Source organism: Rattus rattus, chromosome X (genome assembly GCF_011064425.1).
Source record: "Rattus rattus isolate New Zealand chromosome X, Rrattus_CSIRO_v1, whole genome shotgun sequence".
Lineage (NCBI taxonomy): Eukaryota > Metazoa > Chordata > Mammalia > Rodentia > Muridae > Rattus > Rattus rattus.
This window is the reverse complement of record NC_046172.1, coordinates 57114989-57134045: the sequence shown is the minus strand read 5'-3', so window position 1 is coordinate 57134045 and position 19057 is coordinate 57114989. Positions and strand designations below refer to the sequence as shown.

Below are 19057 nucleotides of genomic sequence, written 5' to 3'. Positions count from 1 at the left end.
TCCAAAGGGAAGGAGGAATTTATTTGCATCTAGTGAACCAAGCTTTCAAAAATTTCATCTTTGAGAGTGAGCCCTTTGGGACCCTCCACCCCGACTCCGAGCACGCAGATTTAGTCAGTCCTGTCTGAAGGCACAGGAAAGGACCTGGGTAGGCAAGTAGGGACAAGAGGTCACAAACTACACAGAAAGCTCCAGGACCGGGGAAAGGAGCAGAAGAGAAGCCTTTTGAAAGAGCAAAAGCAGGCATCTGGGCCCTGAGATTCCGGACTCCAGCCTTTCCAGGCCTCGGCCTCACCATCTGGGTCTTTGTCTCCCAGCACTGGCCCATTCTCTCCGCCCCTCCTTGTCTCTTTGCTTATAATTTGGCTCAATCCCATAGCTCAGACCCTCCCGGTCTGACCTACTCGCCTTCCTCAGGTCCCAGCGGACGTACCCACGTGCTAATGTCTCCCCCTGCTGGCCTTCTATAGACTTGCGGGCTCCTGGGACAAGCGGAGGCCTCCCACCCGGAGCCTGACAAGCAAGTCTGGCACTCAGAGCACAGAGACAAAAGCCACCACTCGGTGTCGGTGTAAGAAAGGTGGAAGAAATCTGGGGGGAAAGATCTGGGTTTGAGAACTACAGAGGTTAGAAAGCCTTCCTCTACGAGCCCCTCCTTTTTCTCCCCAGCTGCTCCCTCTTCTCTTTCTCTTCTTAATGAATCGGAATTCTGTAACTTAGGGCCTTAGGCTTACTAGGCAAGGTCTCTACCAAGAACCAAAGTCCAGCTCCTTCTTGTTGCTTCTCTAAGGAGATAATTGAGCCCCATTCTTTAGGGGCTCTGCCATTTATATGAGTTCCATGTCTATTAACTTACTCGAGGGAGACTGAGCTATGGCGTCCTTCACTGCCTCATGTAACGATCTCTGTCGTTGTAATGGGGGCAGCTCTGTGGGGGAAAGTAGGGAGGAAGAAGCTGAGCTTCTCGTACCTTCGGAGCTGGAGACCTTGCAACATTCGATGGTTCTGGATACACAGTCTAGGATCGTTGTTTTCCCTGGACTTTGCCCTGGGATGTAAGCAGATCAAGGAGAGATAGAAGGTAGAAAGACATACCAGCAGTCCACCACCATCAAAGGGCTTCCAGATGGGAATCTAGAAAGCAACCAGCTGCTTACAAAATATCTACGCGGCATCAAGGACCACTGTAGATGACTTTCTTTCACCACCCTTTGAAATCAGCTCTGCTATCCCTGTTTTTACTTCAGAGGGAAAGTAAGGCTCAGGCTTGATGTAGCCTGACCTATCCCCTGGGGTCATTCCTTGGTATCTCTGTCCCCAGTCCCATGACCATTCTCTTATATAATCCAGATGGACCCGCTTGCAGCTGCTCCATGAATCCCCACTCTCTTGGCTCATGGTAAATTGCAAACTTCGAGGTTCCTGGAAAACCATGGCCTTCAGGATGGCCAAACCACTGCTTTTCCCTCACAGGTCTCAGAAGGTCACTAGACTAAGGACAGGTTGTTCATTTTAGCCTTAGAGCAAAGGTCTTCCAGACAGGATCACTAGTGCTAAGCCCAAACTGGCCCCAGATTTCTCCTTTTCACGGCCAACGTGTCTTGTGCCTTTCCAGAGGACAGCCCCACACTAAATGGGAGCTACCGGACTTGGGAAACTGAGGAAGACAGAAGTAGTTTCCGAGTGTGCCAACATCTAAGTCTGGGCAGAAGGGACAATGGAAGATGAGGACAGAACTCTTAGGTCCAGACTTGTCCAACACTGCTCATCTCTGGTCATACCACTGTCCCTCTGCCTCAGCCTGCCCACACTAGCGACAGCAACCTCAGGAGCATGGCGAGACTAGATGTGCACTCTCTGCTTCAATCAGGGCCAGCAGCTGCGAAGTTTCCTCCCTTGCCTGACCCTGGCAGGTTCTCAGTTGTAGAGATCCAGGTTCACTGACTAAGGAAGAAAAGTAATTCTCTAGGGGACCCTGGGAGGAAGGCAGAATCTGTGGGGAATGCTATATTTTTTTACCCAAGCTCTTATTTAGTCCACAGACTGTCCTAGTCTAAGACTTCAGGTCATCGATCAGCACACACAGACACACACACACACACACACACACACACACACACACACACACACACACACACACAGACACACACACACAGACACACACAGACACACACACACACAGACACACACACACACACACACACACAGACACACACACAGACACACACACACAGACACACACACACAGACACACACACAGACACACACACACACACAGACACACACACAGACACACACACAGACACACACACAGACACACACACAGACACACACACACACACACACACAGACACACACACAGACACACACACAGACACACACACACACACACACACACACACAGACACACACACACAGACACACACACACAGAGACACACACACACAACACACACACACACACACAGACACACACACACACACACACAACACACACACACACAACACAAAAACAGAAACAGACACACACACACACACACACAGTACCACGTACAGACACGCACACAGACACACACACACACACACACACACACACACACACACACACACACACACAGACACACAGACACACACACACACACACAGACACACACAGACACACACACACACACAGACACACACACACAGACACAGACACACACAGACACACAGAAACAGACACACACACACACACACACACACACACACACAGACACACACACAGACACAGACACACACACACAGACACACACACAGACACACACACACACACACACACACACAGACACACACACACACACACACACACACACACACACACACACACACACACACACACACTCCAGTCCTGAAGACCTCCTGTGTCTCCTAAGCACTGGCTAGGGCTAGTGGTATAAAGAACCCTTGACCACAGCAGTGTTACATGGGGCCTGAGGTCCACCTGTGTGTAAAAAAAAACATATGGTAGCCACAGGAGACTTCAGGCACTGGGTAGCATGTGTGGATAAACACACACACACACACACACACACACACACACACACACACACACACACACACACACACACAATCTGTGCCTTTCTGGGCCCAGCTGCCCACACCATAGGAGGAAAGAGAGACTCGCTTTCAGCTTTATCATCTTGGGCAAATCACTTCACCTCTGAAGGGCCTGTTACTGCTCTGTGGCCTGGAGGGCGGTCATTCCTCCTTCACAGCTCCCTGGGAGTACTTAATGAGAAAATGTGGACGCCAAGGCTCAGCCTCATACCTGGCCTACCACGGGGCTTACTAAATGGAAACAATTATTCTTCCATAGAGCCTCCCATGAAGACACTCTCATCCCTAGTGACACACATTCAGGCCAGTTCACACACGCTTTATGTGCCACACACATAGTTTCCAATCCCCTCTGGTTTTGCATACGTGTCTGCATTCACATACAAACCCTCCCTCCTTCTTTGCTGAGCACCCACTGGCAAGGTGAGCTTCTGACCTTCTGGAACCTAGAGTCTAATCCTTGGTTTCTCATATTCACTACACCCACGGAGATGGGAAGACCACCTCCTTTCCATTTCTGTGAATCATGCCCTTGACCCCTCTCTGCCTGACTTATACTCAAGATACAGCAGTGAAACTGCTCGCCCAAGGCCACACTGCCAGGAAGCAGAGAAGTCAGGCCATTTGGACAAACAACTTGACTTTCTAATCACAGCTCTCTGGTCTAGCACAAGACTCTGGGCTGAGGAGTGGTGTTTTGCTGAGCCACCAAGAGCAGCCAGAGGCAACAACTGAAAAAGCAAAGGAAGTGTTGAGGAACAAGTATCCTGACCCCTGGTGCCATGCCAACTGGTGAACCCAGTGGAGCTGGCCACCCTCTGATCTCTCAACAGTCATCTCTGGCAATCCTGTGCCCCTTTCTGTCCCTCCTATAGCTGTACATACCCACTCCCTCCAGGCAAAGAAGAGCCCCCTTCGTTAGCCCCACTCCCTCCGGAAGCCGGAAACAGCAAGTGACTGCTTTCATATGGTGCTACAACTTTCTTTAGTGCTTGCAACATCCCTGACATTATGCATTGACCTGCTTTAAACATAAAAAGCCCAAGGCTTCGAGTTCAAGTTCAGCGTCGTTACATCCTGTCCTCTGTTCTGCCATCTTTAGTTTGAAAGGGGCTCTATCTCTTGTTAAGCAGCTTAGCCTCAACCATGAGTGCTTCCCTAGCCTCTTAACAGAGGGCAGCCGATCTCCAGGTTAGGCCCAAGATAACTTCCTGCCTCCAGTGAATGTCTTGGCTTTTCCCAAATGACTAACTCTAGGTCTGGCCACGGGAGAGCACAGGATGGAGAGAGCTACCCCACTCTTCCTCCTCTCCCTATTCGTTCCAGGACCCTAGAACTGTACTGCAGAGCCCTATGCTCCGGAAGAGTGTTTCACAACAGTGACCAGGGAATGTGGGGCTGATCTCAAAGGCCAAAGGTTCAACCATTCTTTCCCCCTATCTCCTCCCTATCCTGGCTCCAGCTGCATGCCTGCTTTATGGGTGTTTGCACTGAGATCACCTTGATCTGTCAGGTGACAGCCCAGCTTTGGTCAGGCTGATAGCATCTGGAATGAGACGAGCTCCACCAAGCCCAGTCCCTCTCCTTCTCTGTGTCTCTGTACTGCCTCATGCCCCTTTGATCCCATCCTGGATTCCTAGCATCTGCAACAAGTCTGTAGGCCCCATTCCGGCAAGTGGCTTGACCTTGTACCCAAAAGAGCTTGGATGGGGTGTACAGAGAGCATAGGAGAGCTGGAGCCTGGCAGGTGGATGATGCTCTGATCTGCAACAGGGGTCTGGGCATTTCTAAGGCATCACCTGTGGTGTCTCAGTCCCCTTGTGTTTTACTGAGCAGATCTCAGTTCCCTCTACAAGGTCCTCTGGCCTGGCTTCTCTCTGGTACAGCAAGAGGTAGCCCAGGTGCAGGGGAAGCCTGGAGCACTGTGGCCCAGGCCACCTGTTGCTCCCTCACTCTGGTTACCTGGAGAATGTACAAGGAGGGGTGAGGCCATTCATCACTGTCTAGGGCTAAAGAATTCAGGGGAAGGGAACAGCAGCTGTCCCCACTTATCACTGACCCCAGCCTGGTTCCCTATCTTAGATGGGGGAGGGCAATGGTGCCTGGAGAAACAGTACCTTTGCCCAGACCAGAGAAAACACCAGAGAAAACACCGGACACACCAGGCTCTCTGTTTACAGAGTAAAGTTGCTGTGGAGGAACAAGCGAGATTGAGCAAGCTATGGAACATTCCAAGGAGTTGCAGCTGTCTGGAAGATCTAAGCCCTCATGAGCCTGTGCACTGATTTCTCGCCTCACACTCCCGTAAACAGGCTGAAGGGTCAGATTCTAGGTTTTCTTCACTGATAACCTCAGCCCTGTGGGAGACAAGTCATGAGTTGCTGGCGACATCCTTGGACAGATAAAGGTCTGAATCTACCTTTCCAGAAAACTCCTGGCAGATAATAGTACTCCGGCCCACTGCCCTGTCCTTGAGTTAATTCAGACAACATGGCTGACACTGAAACCTCCCCTCCCTGCTCACAACTTCGCCCAGGTGGGCTTTATGCCACATCCCTACCTCCATCTACTTCCTACAAGACCTCAATGTCTTCCTAGACTTTTAGTCTCCCCACTAAGCCCCACGGCCAGGCCTCTACCTCCCCAAAACTGCCTAAGGAGGTCAGGCTCAAATGCTGATTCATCTCGATTAACAAGCCACCTGGAATCCTCCTGCACAGACCATTTTCACTCTCACCTCGCAGCCTAGCTTGTCCTTCACAGCCCTTCTTCAGGATACATAGCAAAGCATAGACCAACCTCTGCCTTTTAGCAACGGCATGTGAGGTTTCTGTCAGGGATTTGTCCTGGACAGAAGTGTGAAGGCAGAAAGATTAGGAACCCCAAAAGGGGAGTTCTTGAGGAATTAGGGTTCCAAGGACAAGAGAAGGAAGGGGTGAGTCTCAAGGGGGGGCAAAAGAGGGTTTGGGGCAGGTGAGGGGATCAAAGACATGGAGTCCCAGAGGAAGAAGTTCCCTTTTTCTAGTACCGTCTCTATTCTTCAAACTCTGTCTCCCTCCAATGGTGAGTTTGGAAATTGCAGTCTCAAGGCTGACCCAGCTATGAGCCTGACCAGGAAACAATCCAACAGCAGGAGGGGGTTCAGGAGTCTGTCTATCTGCAGTGCTGGCTGGGTCTAAAAGAAGCCAGGAACGCATCCCCTCCCTTTTCTGTCTACCATCTGTCCCAAGATGGAAAATTAAAGTATCAAGTCTATCCTTAAGCACTTACGTCTGGAGGCCCTCTTAGAAGACATGCTAGTCTTGCCTCACAGTACTGGCTGAAATTGCCATTTGAACTCAGGTTATTTATGTGCATCTAATTAATTATGTGCATCTCATTAAATACCACCCTAAAACGGAATTCTCTGACTGTTTCTCCTTTATCTGTTGTGCCAAGACTAAGTAAAAGGGTGGGCATACAGGGAGGAACTCAACAATTGTTAATAGTAGTGTAGACAGTGAAAGCTACAATTTAATGAGCACCTATTATGCTCCAGGTGCTTTGTTTATATTCTGTCACACAAAATTTATTTTATATACAGACAAGGAAGTCAGGGCTCCCAGATGTTAAGCAACTTAAACATCATCCCCTACCTAGCCAAGGAGAAGTAGAAGCAGAGGTTTGACACAGGCATCCCTGACTCTTAGCTATGGGTATCTCAGTCTTCTATGTGACAGATGCAACCTTTGTCCTTGAAAAGGATACAAGGATGACTACAAGTCAGTTCCTAACAACACAGCTGGCGTGAACCCCAGTGAAGTTTGTGTAGTGCAGTATACATAGTGGCTTGCTGTATATAATGTTTCCTGTTTCCCATCCCAGGGCAACTCTGCTGTATCTTGTCATTAGCACACAGACAAATCAGCTTAGACGCTCAGTCTTCCACATGCTGCCAAACGGGGCAGCTGGTCAAGTAAAAGACTCCTGCCATCAGCAGACCCAGGAAAATGTCAAGACTCCAGGGCTAAGGAGAACGAGTCCCTCAGAAGTTTGTTCAAAACTCGGGATCAGCATGGGTCAGTCCAGTTCACAAACACTACTGGCCTTCTCCAGAAGTCTGCCATGTTCTGAGTCCTGAAACCTAATACACCAAAAAGAATCAGATTTGGTAATATATGCTGGTAATTACAGCCATTGATATATGAAAACAGGAAAATAAGATGTTGTTTCATCCACAATGAATTTGAGGCTAGTCTAAGTTACATGAGGTGTTAAGAGGTGGGGGGGGGTGGCAGAGGCAGACACACAGAGAAAGAGAGAGTCATATGACTCCTGTCTTTGATGTTATACTGTTGGCTAACTCTCAAGCCAGCAAGTGCCTTAAAAAAGAGGCCCCCATCAACCTGATCTCTACCTTTGAAAAATCTTTATCTTATGTGTACAGGCGGGCGTTTTGATTATAAGAATTTCTGTGCAACACATGTGGGCTTGGTGCCCTATGAGAGGTCAGAGGAGGACATTAGGTCTCCTAGAACTGGAATTAGGCATGGCTGCAAGCCACCATGTGGATGCTACGAACCAAACCCAGAGCATCTGCAAAAGCAGCAGGTGTTATTAACTGCTGAGCCATCCCTCCAGGGCCCTGAACTTTACTCTTCTCTGGCTTTGCTTCAGAAATCTTATCTGTGTGCAGCCTGATGACCCTGGAGGAAGCTGAGGTAGATTACTCTAGCCCAAGGAACCCCTCCATGAAGATCCCTTTGGGAGCTCAATTGTTGACCTGGGCAAGATAAATGCCTGTTTTGGCTTGAGCCAACTGTGAGAGATAGGGGTTGGCGCACCCCCTTCCCCTTTTCTATCTCCTCACTGATATGGCCACAGTCAGACATTAAGGCATAGAACTCAGTAACTGTGATCCCCTTCCTTTCTTTTCTTCATTTGGTGAGGAGCATACTAATTAATGCAGAAAATCTTGACTCTAACCCCCAGCACCCGCCCCCAGGCCCCCAGGCTCCTGGGCCCCCAGGACCTCTCTCCTATGACCCACTGCTGAACAAGAGCACAGTGGGCACACTCTTGGAAGGGACAGGCTTTCATTTGTAACTCATCTTCCACAGTGCCTGACAGGCTCACTTCTAGCCTGGTTGATTGCTAAGACCAATAGCATTTGCCTGGCACTCAGAAAATCGGCCCTCCGGGTGCTGACTAGAAGAGATGGGCTTACTTGCTGCTGTCCTGCACATCCAGAGCCTCCATAAAAAGCAGAGCCAGCAGCCTGCCCCAAAGGCATTCAGGTCACCAAGCCTCCCTGACATGCTTAGTCACTCTCCTGATGAAATCAGGACGCTGGAGTCAGAGGTGTCCAGGTAGGCATTGTGAACAGCACATGTCACCCCCCTCCCCACAGCCCCCCAAGGGTCCTGGACAGGGCAGGGCTGTCACTCAGGCTTCATTGTGAGGGGCCAAGAGCCTAGTTCACAGTCATGGCAAAGGTTGAATGACCCACGAAAAGCATTTATGTGGCAAATGCCATAGAAGGATTAGACCTGCTTAGCTGTCTTCCACCTCTTCAAATATTTGCTCGCCATTTATATCGCATTCCTGCTTTTCATTTTTATTGAAACTTGTCTTTGGAGTCTACATTTCTTTTGTTGTGTTACTGTTTTTCAGGTTATTCTTTATTTTATGACAACTTCACAGAGATAGAATCTGCAAGCCATAAAATCTGCTCCTTTAAAGTGCACAAACCCAAGGGCTAGGGTGTGGCTTTTCAACAAAGTGTTTGCCTGCCATGTTAAAGGCCCTGAGTTCCACTCTCTGCAGCACAAAAATCGGTCACTCAACCAATCAATTAGTGGTGCTTCGATCGGTACATTTTAATGCACTTGGTTTGCTGTGAAAACATTACTGTAGACTAATGTCACAAGATTTCCCTACCACCTTGATAAACCTATGTCTGTTATCAGGCACTACCCATCTAATTCCTCATTCCTCATTCTTCCCACTCTCCAACTCCTGGTGAAGGCTATTTTTTTCTTGGTAGGTTTGCCTATCCTAAATATGTCATGTAAATGTATATACTATGTGGTCTTTGGTAACTGGCTTTTTATACAGGATTTATTTTAGAGGTTCATCCGTGTTGGATGATGCTTCTACGTGATATTCTTCTGTATGGACAGATGATATGACTTTATTCCTTCATCCATTCCTAAATATTTGGGTTGGTTCTACTCCTGGCTATTAAGAATCACAATGTGGAAAGATTGTTCAGTGGTTAGAAAAAGTGTTTGCTCTTGCAGAGAACCAGGGATCAACTCCAGCATCCTCATGGTAACTCACAACTGTCTATAACTCCAGACCCGATGCGGGATCTGATGATGTGATGTCCTCTAGGGAATGGACATACAGACACAGACACACACATGAACACACACATGAACACACACACACACACACACACACACACACACACACAAAAACCAGAACCCATCAAAATCTACAAAACTAAAATCTCAGTTTGAGTCCCAAAACAAAGAGTTAATGTTCCCACTGACAACCTCCAGGAAGATGCTGCTACTTAAGCAAGGACCAGGCAGTCCTTTGTTCTCCTCAGCAGACCCTCAAGTGATTAGCTAAATTTTATCCACATTAGGGAAAGGCAGCCTTCTTTACTCAGTCCACCACCTTGTAGTTAATATCGGGGGTTAGTGGTAGAGAGCTCTTGTTAATCTTGCAAAGGACAAGGGTTGGGTTACCAGAACAACATGTTGGTTCATGGTCATCTGTACATAACTTCAGATCCAGGGGATCGAATGCCCTCTTCTGGCCTCCTCAAGCATATGGGATATACATGGTGCTCAGACACACAAATGTGTACATATAAAAAAATAACTCTAACATCATCCAAAATCCCACTCATAGAAATATCCAGAATAAACATTTGCATTTGGTGGCATTGTTATTGTTATGTTTTTTCTTCTGGCAGCAAGCTTCAAGGCTTTATTGTATACTGCGGGAGGGGCTCACACATTCACCCACCTATTCACAGTGTTTTAAGTCATTACTACCTTAAGATTCCTAACAACTCTTCGTGATTTCTATATGGACTTTTGAAGACAATATAGTCAGGAAGACTCTTAAGTTTTCTTCCCTTATATATAGATACCATTATTCACAGAATTTACTTTTACATAGATGTTAAAAATTATACTATAATTTATCATTTACTAACTTTATTTTTTTCCTTCTAAATCTCTTTATTGTCTTCACTGTCCCATTAATTTCCTACTCTTCATTTCACAGTGAACACAATATCTATGTACTTCTTTAGATTTTTCTGGACCTTTCTTGACAAAGAAGACCATGAGGATCTTTCAGGAGATACAGCTTCAGAATCCAGATGATAGACACAAGAAGTCTACAGCCAGGGAAAAAGTCAGTAGGAAACACACATGCTTGAGATCTAGAGAACAGAGTGAGATCTTCCAGCTCATGTGGTAGAGGAAAAAAGAATCGAGAAGCACACGGAGATTCCAACAGAGGGTCAGGAAAAGAAAGGCAATCCATAGAACTCGGACTTTAGGTGTGAGGGGAGCTAGAAATATTGGAGCATAGCCTCTATAGAGGAGAAAGTGGGGTTTTGTTTTGTTTTGTTTTAAGACAAGGTATTTCTATGCATCCTGATTGGCTTTGCACTCTAGATCCTGTAGCTCAATCTCTAGCGTAGTTGAATTGTAGATGCTGTACCCACCTTCCAGAATAATGTGAGATCAAACATCTGTACATCGCATGATTCAGTCAAGTTAACATGCAAAATTAACCATTAAAAGACCATCTCCTGCCAACTTATCACCAATACACATCTTTATAAACCAAGTTTAACTTTCAAAGACTGTAAAAAGTCATAATGCCACCCAGCATGATACAATATACTGTGCTCAGCCAAAATTTCACTAACCCTTACCCCAGAAAAGAAGGTAAGGCTTTTGGATAATGTTATCTTCTCCAGACATCTTGTAGCTTAAATATATTATAAAAGTAACAATACTCAGATACTGGGATGATAAAACTAAATAGGTCTCTGTCTCTCACAAGAACACTCATCATTGGATTATTAATTATAACTTAAATTTTTTCAAATCCTACTTTTAATGATGGTTCTTACATGCTTTAACTTTCCCTTTAGCCCACCACCCACCAGAGGTAGTGAAAAAGAAGGAATATGGGGGAAGTGAACCTGTTTAGAAAAGATTCTTTGGAGCAACTCCCATTTGTGTTGTCTGAAAATTCACAGTTGAGTTCACAGGTCAGCAGCAGCAGCTCCACCCACTAGCAAACACTTCACAGATACACCAGCAGGCCAGTTTAGTAGAGTCTGGAGAGCAAACACACATCAGCAGCAGTAGGACTATGTAGCAGAGAGCCCAGCCTCAGCCTAGGCACTAGTCAACAGGAGGGACCAGCGAGAGCACCAAGAGAAGTTCTTCACTGCTGCTCTCTCAGCAAAGCAAAGATCAGTGAAGATGCAGGACCAATAATTGTCTCTATAAGCAAGCCAAGCTCTGCCCCTGTCACTGTCTGTTGAGCCCTTTTTATATGCCCTCCAAACATCACTTGTCCTTTACGGGTCTTGCCTCAGCATGTGTGCCTGTCTGAGCTGACACCTCTCTGCCTGAGTCCAGGGAAGCAACAAGAAACTGTAGCAGGCTACCAGAATTTTTTTGGTGGGTTTCTCACTATGGAATCCCGACAAATGAAGCTCAACTATGCAATGTAAGGTGGACCAATCATGTGTGTCATTAGCTAAGAATCCTTCGTCACATGTCCTTTCATGTACTTGCTTTAGCACATCTTTTCACCTGTGTCTGCTTCAGCTAAACATTCCTTCACGAGTCTGCCTTAGTCTTTCATCTGTATCCACTTCAAGAAAACATGCCTTCACGTGTTTGCCCCAGCAAAACACCATCCAACATAACTGACTTTCCAAAGAAGACTTAAGTTCCCACTTCAATTAATCCAGAAAGATTTCTTCATTTCATGATCATTAACTTAATCAAATCTAAAAATGCTTTTCCAAACAATATAATACCACAGATGTAGGATTTAGGATATGGAGTAGACTTTCATCATTCACTCTCTGGAGCAAATATAGGATAAAGTGGATGAGGTGAAGAGTAGGGACAAAAGTAATGCTGCCATGATACATTTGTCTCAGGCACTGCCACCGGCTCATAAACATTCATTGAGTGGTTACAAATGTGCCAAGCTCCATGCTAATCCCTTTACATACATTAAACCATTAAAGTGACTCAAACCCCTGTGTTCTCACTCTTATTTCTGCTATTTGTCATCAAGGAAACAATAATATGGAAGGGTTAAGTAACTTGTTCACATTCCAACAGTTAGGAGTGAGAGGCCAAACCTACTCCATCTTGGAACTGGCCTCCACCTTAAAAAGAAAAGTAAAAAGGCCTGAGAACTTGGCCCACAGCTGAACCCAGGATTCACCCAGGAAGGACCCAATGACTTGTCCTTGGCCAGAGTTACTGCCTAATTACTTCCTAGCAACAGTTAATCAAAGATTAGTCTGATTGTTTCAGATGTACTTTCAGACCATTCATGACTGTATAAGGTCTTGCTTCAGAGCACCCACCTATTGGCTTACAATAGATATTACGTCCAGTTAGATGCTTGTCAGGATGGACCCCCACCCTTATTTGATTCCATTTTCTATAAAACCTCTTCCAGATGAGAGTTTTGGGGCTGCTTCACCAAACCCTCCTGTGGGTCAGTCGTGAGTAACACCAAAGTCAAGTTTGTAATAAAGAGGCCCAAATGTTGGAAACAGCTCGTTGGTGGTCTTTTTAGGTTCATGAATGCTTCCTGGCACAACAGGAGACCATAGTGTATGGTCGTTAGCTCTCTGGCTTCAAATCTAGTACTCCTTACTACAATGCTCAGCTTCCCTCTCCGACTAGCACAGGGACTGGGCACTGAAGAAGTGCAGTGATTTCATTCATGCCCTTAATATAGCTTGAGGACTTGGACCTAAGGTATGGGTCAAATTGATTTAGATTTTCAATTCCACCCCACCCTTATGAACCCTATGTGACCATCTTGGAGCATGACTAAAGCTAATCGGACATGGCTCTAGCATGCGCCATATCTTCTGGGGACAAGAAGACACACACCTGAGGTTTTATTTTGTGTGTGTGTGTGTGTGTGTGTGTGTGTGTGTGTGTGTGTGTGAGAGAGAGAGAGAGAGAGACAGAGAGACAGAAAGACAGAGACAGAGAGAGACAGAGCGAGACAGAGAGACAGAAAGACAGAGACAGAGAGAGACAGAGCGAGACAGAGAGACAGAAAGACAGAGACAGAGAGACAGAGAGACAGAAAGACAGAGACAGAGAGACAGAGAGTGGGAGAAGATAGCCTGAGTCAAGCATGGGAGAGCGGGGCCAGGGTCACCCTGGGCCATACAATGCTTTAGTGCTGTTAATATCAAGAGGAATAAAGACACAAAACTTCCTATGTCTCAAGACTCACCATGCAAATGGCGGATGGTCATCTCTGGTGAATCTTCAGCCAACTGGAGAGGTGAGCTGGTAATGGGAGCAGTTGAAAGCAGTTATGTCAAAGTTAGAGGCTCAATGTCAGTCCAGATGTATGACTTCTCAGACTTCCAAGTCTTAGCAGGGGCTGTCAAGTGTGGAGGAAAGGGCAGTGAAGTTTAGGGGAGCAGGGGATGTGAGCACCGTGAACATCATCATGCTGTCAAAACCTGTTTCTGACCTCAGCAGAGCAGTGAGCACAGCAGAGATGCTCTACTGATTAGACGATCCTTCCCCTCCAGGGAGAGGAGAAAGGAAAAGAAAGAAAGAAAGAAATGAGGTGGGACAAAGACACTTACAGACAGTCATCAACAGTCTAAGGAGGGTAAGGCAGGAGTATGGCTCAGAAAAGGCTGGGGCTAGTTGGTGAAGTCCGTTCAGAGGCAGCATTGTGATTTCCAGGGGGAGTTCTTGTGTGAGCTGAGATCAGGACAACAAAAAGAGCCCTGCACCCACACCACAGTTTCCCTACACCACAGGGTTGCTAATGGGCTCTCGGTATAATGCAAGCTGGCCTTAAACTCGGTGCAGGCTCAGGCTCCCTAGTGCCGGAATTCCAGGCACATACCAGCATTCTTAACCTTGACTGGTGATCTTATTGTGACTACTCCTTCTTTCTGTTTAACCTGGACTTTCTTGGCCTTCTGCCATGTTATGATGAAGAAGGCTCTCAGAATCTGATTTTTAATTTTTTTCATTTGTCTGCGTGTTGTTTAGTCTCTTGTCAACTGGGTTACTTGGCAAGATTCTAAATTAGGGAAATAATACCATTATATTGATATTTTATTTGATTGATGATTGACGAAGTACAACCAAGTTCACTGTGGGAAGCACTACATCTAGGCAGGTGGTCCTGACTTATAGAAAAATTAAACTGAGGGAACTGTGGCGAGCAAGCCAGAAAGCTGCTTTCCTTCATTGTCTCTGCTTCAGTTCCTGCTTCCAGGCTGCTGCCCTGAGTTCCGGCTCTGACTTCCCTCAGTGACTGCATTAATTACTTTTCTGTTACTGTGATAAAATACCATGGCCAAGGCACTTTATAGAAGAAAGCATTTATTTCGATTTACAGTTTCGGAGGGCAACTGAAGCACCAAACTGAGAGCTCACAACTTGAACTGCAGGAATGGAACAGAGAGAGAAAGAGAGCACTGGAAAAGGTGTGAGGTTTAGAAACCTCAAGCAAGGCCACACCTCCTAGATTTCCCCAAACAGTGCCACCAAAGGGGGAGGGGGCTTGTGTGTGTATGGGGGGGCGCTGTGTGCTGTCTCTGTGTTCAAAAGCATGAGCCTATGGGGGACATTCTCATTGAAACCACCACAGTGATGAGCTCTAATGTGGAAATACAAAGCAAAGGAATTCTTTCTTCCCCAAGTTGCTTTTGATTACTATGCTGGTTAGTTTTGTTTGTTTGTTTGTTTGTTTGTTTGTTTGTTTTTATCAACTTTACACATAGTAGGGCCATTTTTGAAGAGGAAACTACAATTGAGAAACTGTCCCCCATCAGATTGGCTGATAGGCAAACCTGTGGCGTGTTTTAATTGATTAATAAGTGATGTTAAGAGTGCTGAGTCTACTAGGGCCTGGGCTGCCCCTGACCAGCTGCTTCTGGGTTCTATAAGAAAGCAGGATGAGCAATCCATGGGAAGCAAGACAGCAAAGCAGCAGCCCTGCACAGTCCCTGCTTCGGTTCCTGCCTTGCTTGAGTGCCTGTCCTGAGCTCCTTCAATGATTGACAAGACTCAAGAGGTATAATCTAGACAGATCCTTTCACCATCAACTTGACTTTGATCATGTTCACAGCAACCAAAGTAGGGAAGTTATGCTGTTTATTACAGCATTAAAGAAACCTAACTGGGACAATTTGTTTTGTCTTTTTTTCCCCAAAGATTATTTATGTATGTGAGTTTTGTGTCTGTATGTACACTTATTCCAGAAAAGAGGAATCAGATCTTTAAGAGATTGTTGTGAATAATCATATGGTTGTTGATCCAAACTGGAATTCTGGAAAAGAGTAGCTAATACTTCCAAATCGCTGAGCCATCTCCAGCCCTGGTCTTGTTTTTTTTTTTTGTTTTTTTTTTTTGAGAGTCTCATATAGCCCAGATTGGCCTCAAATTCACTATATAGCACAGGTTGGTCCTCCTATCTTCATCTCCCAATTTCTAGAATGACAGGCACATAAACCTTCAATCTTGAACTTTGCAGCTTCCATAACTGTGAGCAAAATAAACTTCTTTGTTAATGATCTGTCTAGTGCATGGTAATCTGTCACTGTGGAGAGAACAGATCAAGATAACTTGCTAGTGTATGGTAGGTACTAAGAACGTGCACTTCTACGGTATCTACATCATAAGCCTGAAGAGGATCTGGGAGAAGCTGTTGCTTGCAGCTCATGCTATTGTTGCTGTTGAGAACCCTACTGACGTCAGCGTGATCTCCTCCAGGAACACTGGCCAGCGAGCTGTACTGAAGTTTGCTGCTGCCACAGGAGCCACTCCAATTGCTGGCCACTTCATACCTGGGACCTTCACTAACCAGTTCCAAGCAGCCTTCAGGGAGCCACGGCTTCTAGTGGTGACCGATCCCCAGACTGACCACCAGCCCCTCACAGAGGCTTCTTATGTCAACCTGCTCACCATTTTTCTGTGTAACAGATTCTCTCCTGCACTACGTGGACATCGTTATCCCATACAATAAGGGAGCTCACTCAGTGAGTCTGATGTGGTGGATGCTGGCCTGAAGTACTCGACAAGCGCAGGAACCATGCAAGCCCGCATGGAAGTTATGCCGATCTTTACTTCCACAGACACCCAGAGGAGATTGAGAAGGAGGGCAGGGCTGTTGAGAAGGCTGTGGACCAAGGAGAAATTCCAGGGTGAATGGACCGCACAGCACCCGAGTTCACTGCTGCTCAGCCTGAGGTGGTTGACTGATCTGAGGGTGTGCAGGTGCCCTCTGTGCCCACCCAGCAGTTCCCTATGGAAGACTGGAGTGCGCAGCCAGTCACTGAGGAAGGGTCAGCAGCTCCCACAGCGCAGGCCACTGAGTGGGTTGGAGCCACCACTGAGTGGTCCTGAGCTGCTCTGCAGATGCCTGAGCTAAGGGGAAAAGGTATGAAAATAAAGTTCCTAAAAGCTGAAAAAAAAAAAAAAAAGAACGTGAACTTCTTCTTTTCATGCTTGTTTTAAACACTAAATAATTTGTTTTTTGATGATGTATATCCATCATAGAAACTATGGAATGCATTGTGAAGTTAAACGACAATCCCTACCCCACCGACTCCTGCAGGCCCAAACTGACCATGTCCCCACCGTTTTGGGCATTTCCTGTCAGACTTCTTTCTGTTTTTCTTTTTTTCTTTTCTCCCGAAAAGGGCCTTATTTAGCTGTTTTAGATACCATAAAGTTCACTTGGTAAAGTGTGCAATGAGGTGGTGGATTACTACATTCACAGTGATGTATGCTCGTCATCACTATCTAGATTTACACAATTTTATCACCTCAAAAGGAAATCTTGTACCCATTAGCAGCCACTTCTACTTGCGTCAGTTCCCGTCTCAGCCCTACACAACCATGCATCATCTGCTTTCTGCCTCTGTCCATTTGCCTATTCTGAATATTGAATACAAACGGAGCCATACCTTATGTGTCTGGCTTCACTTAGAAAGAGTTCAAGGCTCCTCCGTGTTGTGGCATATATCAGCACTTCATTTTTCCTCACAGTCAAATGTAATATCCTGTTGTGGGGATATACCACATTCCACTAACTCAATTTTTTTTTTCAGTAGACGGACATTTGGATCGCTTTCTTCTAGTTGCTATGAATAGTCCTGCTGTGAACATTTGTGTTTAAGCTTTTGCATCGACATGCATTTTCATTTCTCTTGGGAGTGGAATTTCAACGTCATAGGGTAATTGTGTTTAAGATTTTGGAGGACAGGAAAACAGCCTCTTTCTTTCTTCATGGTTCTGGTGATACCGTGATACAGTTCACTGCACTAGCTTCCTGAAACGTTCTGCTTTTCCCCTGGTTTCTTGGTGAGAACTGTTTTTTAATCATCCCCTCAAAAATTACATTAGCTCAATGATGCATGTTCTAAGCCTTGGGCATAGAAATCAGAATACAAGTGTCTCATACAATACAGAGGGAAACTCGACACAGCCGGTTAAAGTCCACGTGACCTGAGCTATCTTAGAGAGGTAGGCCAAATGCTGAGAAAGCACAAAGGGAAATGAAAGTCAAATTTCCTGTTGTAGACTGAAGAGAGCTTCTGAAGAAAGGCGCCACAAGCCTAGCCTGGCAGGGTGAGTGTGCGTTTATCGAAGAGGTGGAGGAGGGAAGACAGACATCAGGTAGAGGCAAGAAGATTGCAAAGTAAGTATGTGTGGTAGCACGCATATTTAATTCCAGCAGGCAGAGGCAGGTGGATCTCTGTGAGTTTAAGACCATTCTGGTTTACATTGTGAGTTCTAGGCCAGCCAAGACTCCACAATGAGCCTCTGTCTCAAATAAAAACAACAATGAAGACTTGCAAAAGCATGGAGGACCAGAGTGAAGATGCTACAAACAGATTGGCATGGCCAGAGTCCCAGATACTTTCAGAAAGAGCCAGTTAGGACTTTGGCAATGTAAAGTGAGATGATGTGATGGCATCCAAGTGATACATGAAGAAGTCCCAACATAATTTAGCTTTCGAAAGAATACCACCAGGAGTAGCATCGTTGGCTTTGCTGAATGTCTGACACTTTTTAAAATAAAAATAGCATGTGTATGGTTAAAAATCAAAGAACAAACATGTTTATGATGACGTTCGACAGTCTTCTTTGCCCTTTCATTTCTTGGGTCAAACTGTCCCTTCTTTCAGTTGCTTCTCTTGGTAATGAGTTCCTTCATTTATTTCTACTAATATGCTTACCCTGTTGCCTCTCAATGTGTCAACGGACACTGTAACCTCTACTACTGCTGTCTTCTCAGTGTGTACCTTTACTTCAGGTCTTTCACTTTATGTGTAGCTTCATATAGTATACTCAGGCCTATGTTTCTTGGTCTGTCAATCCTAGACAGTATGTCTTGACTCCTGCAGTCTGATGTGAGAATACTAGGCAGTCTGGTGTACTTCTGCAAGCATAGTTAAATCACTCATGGCTTCTCTTTAGGTTAAGTTTAAAAGTTAAAGAGAGGGAGATGAACATATGGCTCAGTGGTTAAGATCTCCTGCTGCTCTTGCAGGGGACCAGAGGACCAGGGTTCAATTCCCAGCATCCCATCTTCAATCCCAAGGGATTTGACATTGTCTTCTGACTTCTGTGAGCACCAGGTGCATACATGGTACATGTTCATACATTCAGACAAAACACTCATACATGTGA

General features: G+C 45.9%; 1 pseudogene; it reads left to right on the top strand.

The window, feature by feature from the left end:
• The first annotated feature begins 15995 nt into the window (after window positions 1-15995).
• On the top strand, window positions 15996-16765 carry LOC116887919 (annotated as a pseudogene).
• The last annotated feature ends 2292 nt before the right edge of the window (window positions 16766-19057 follow it).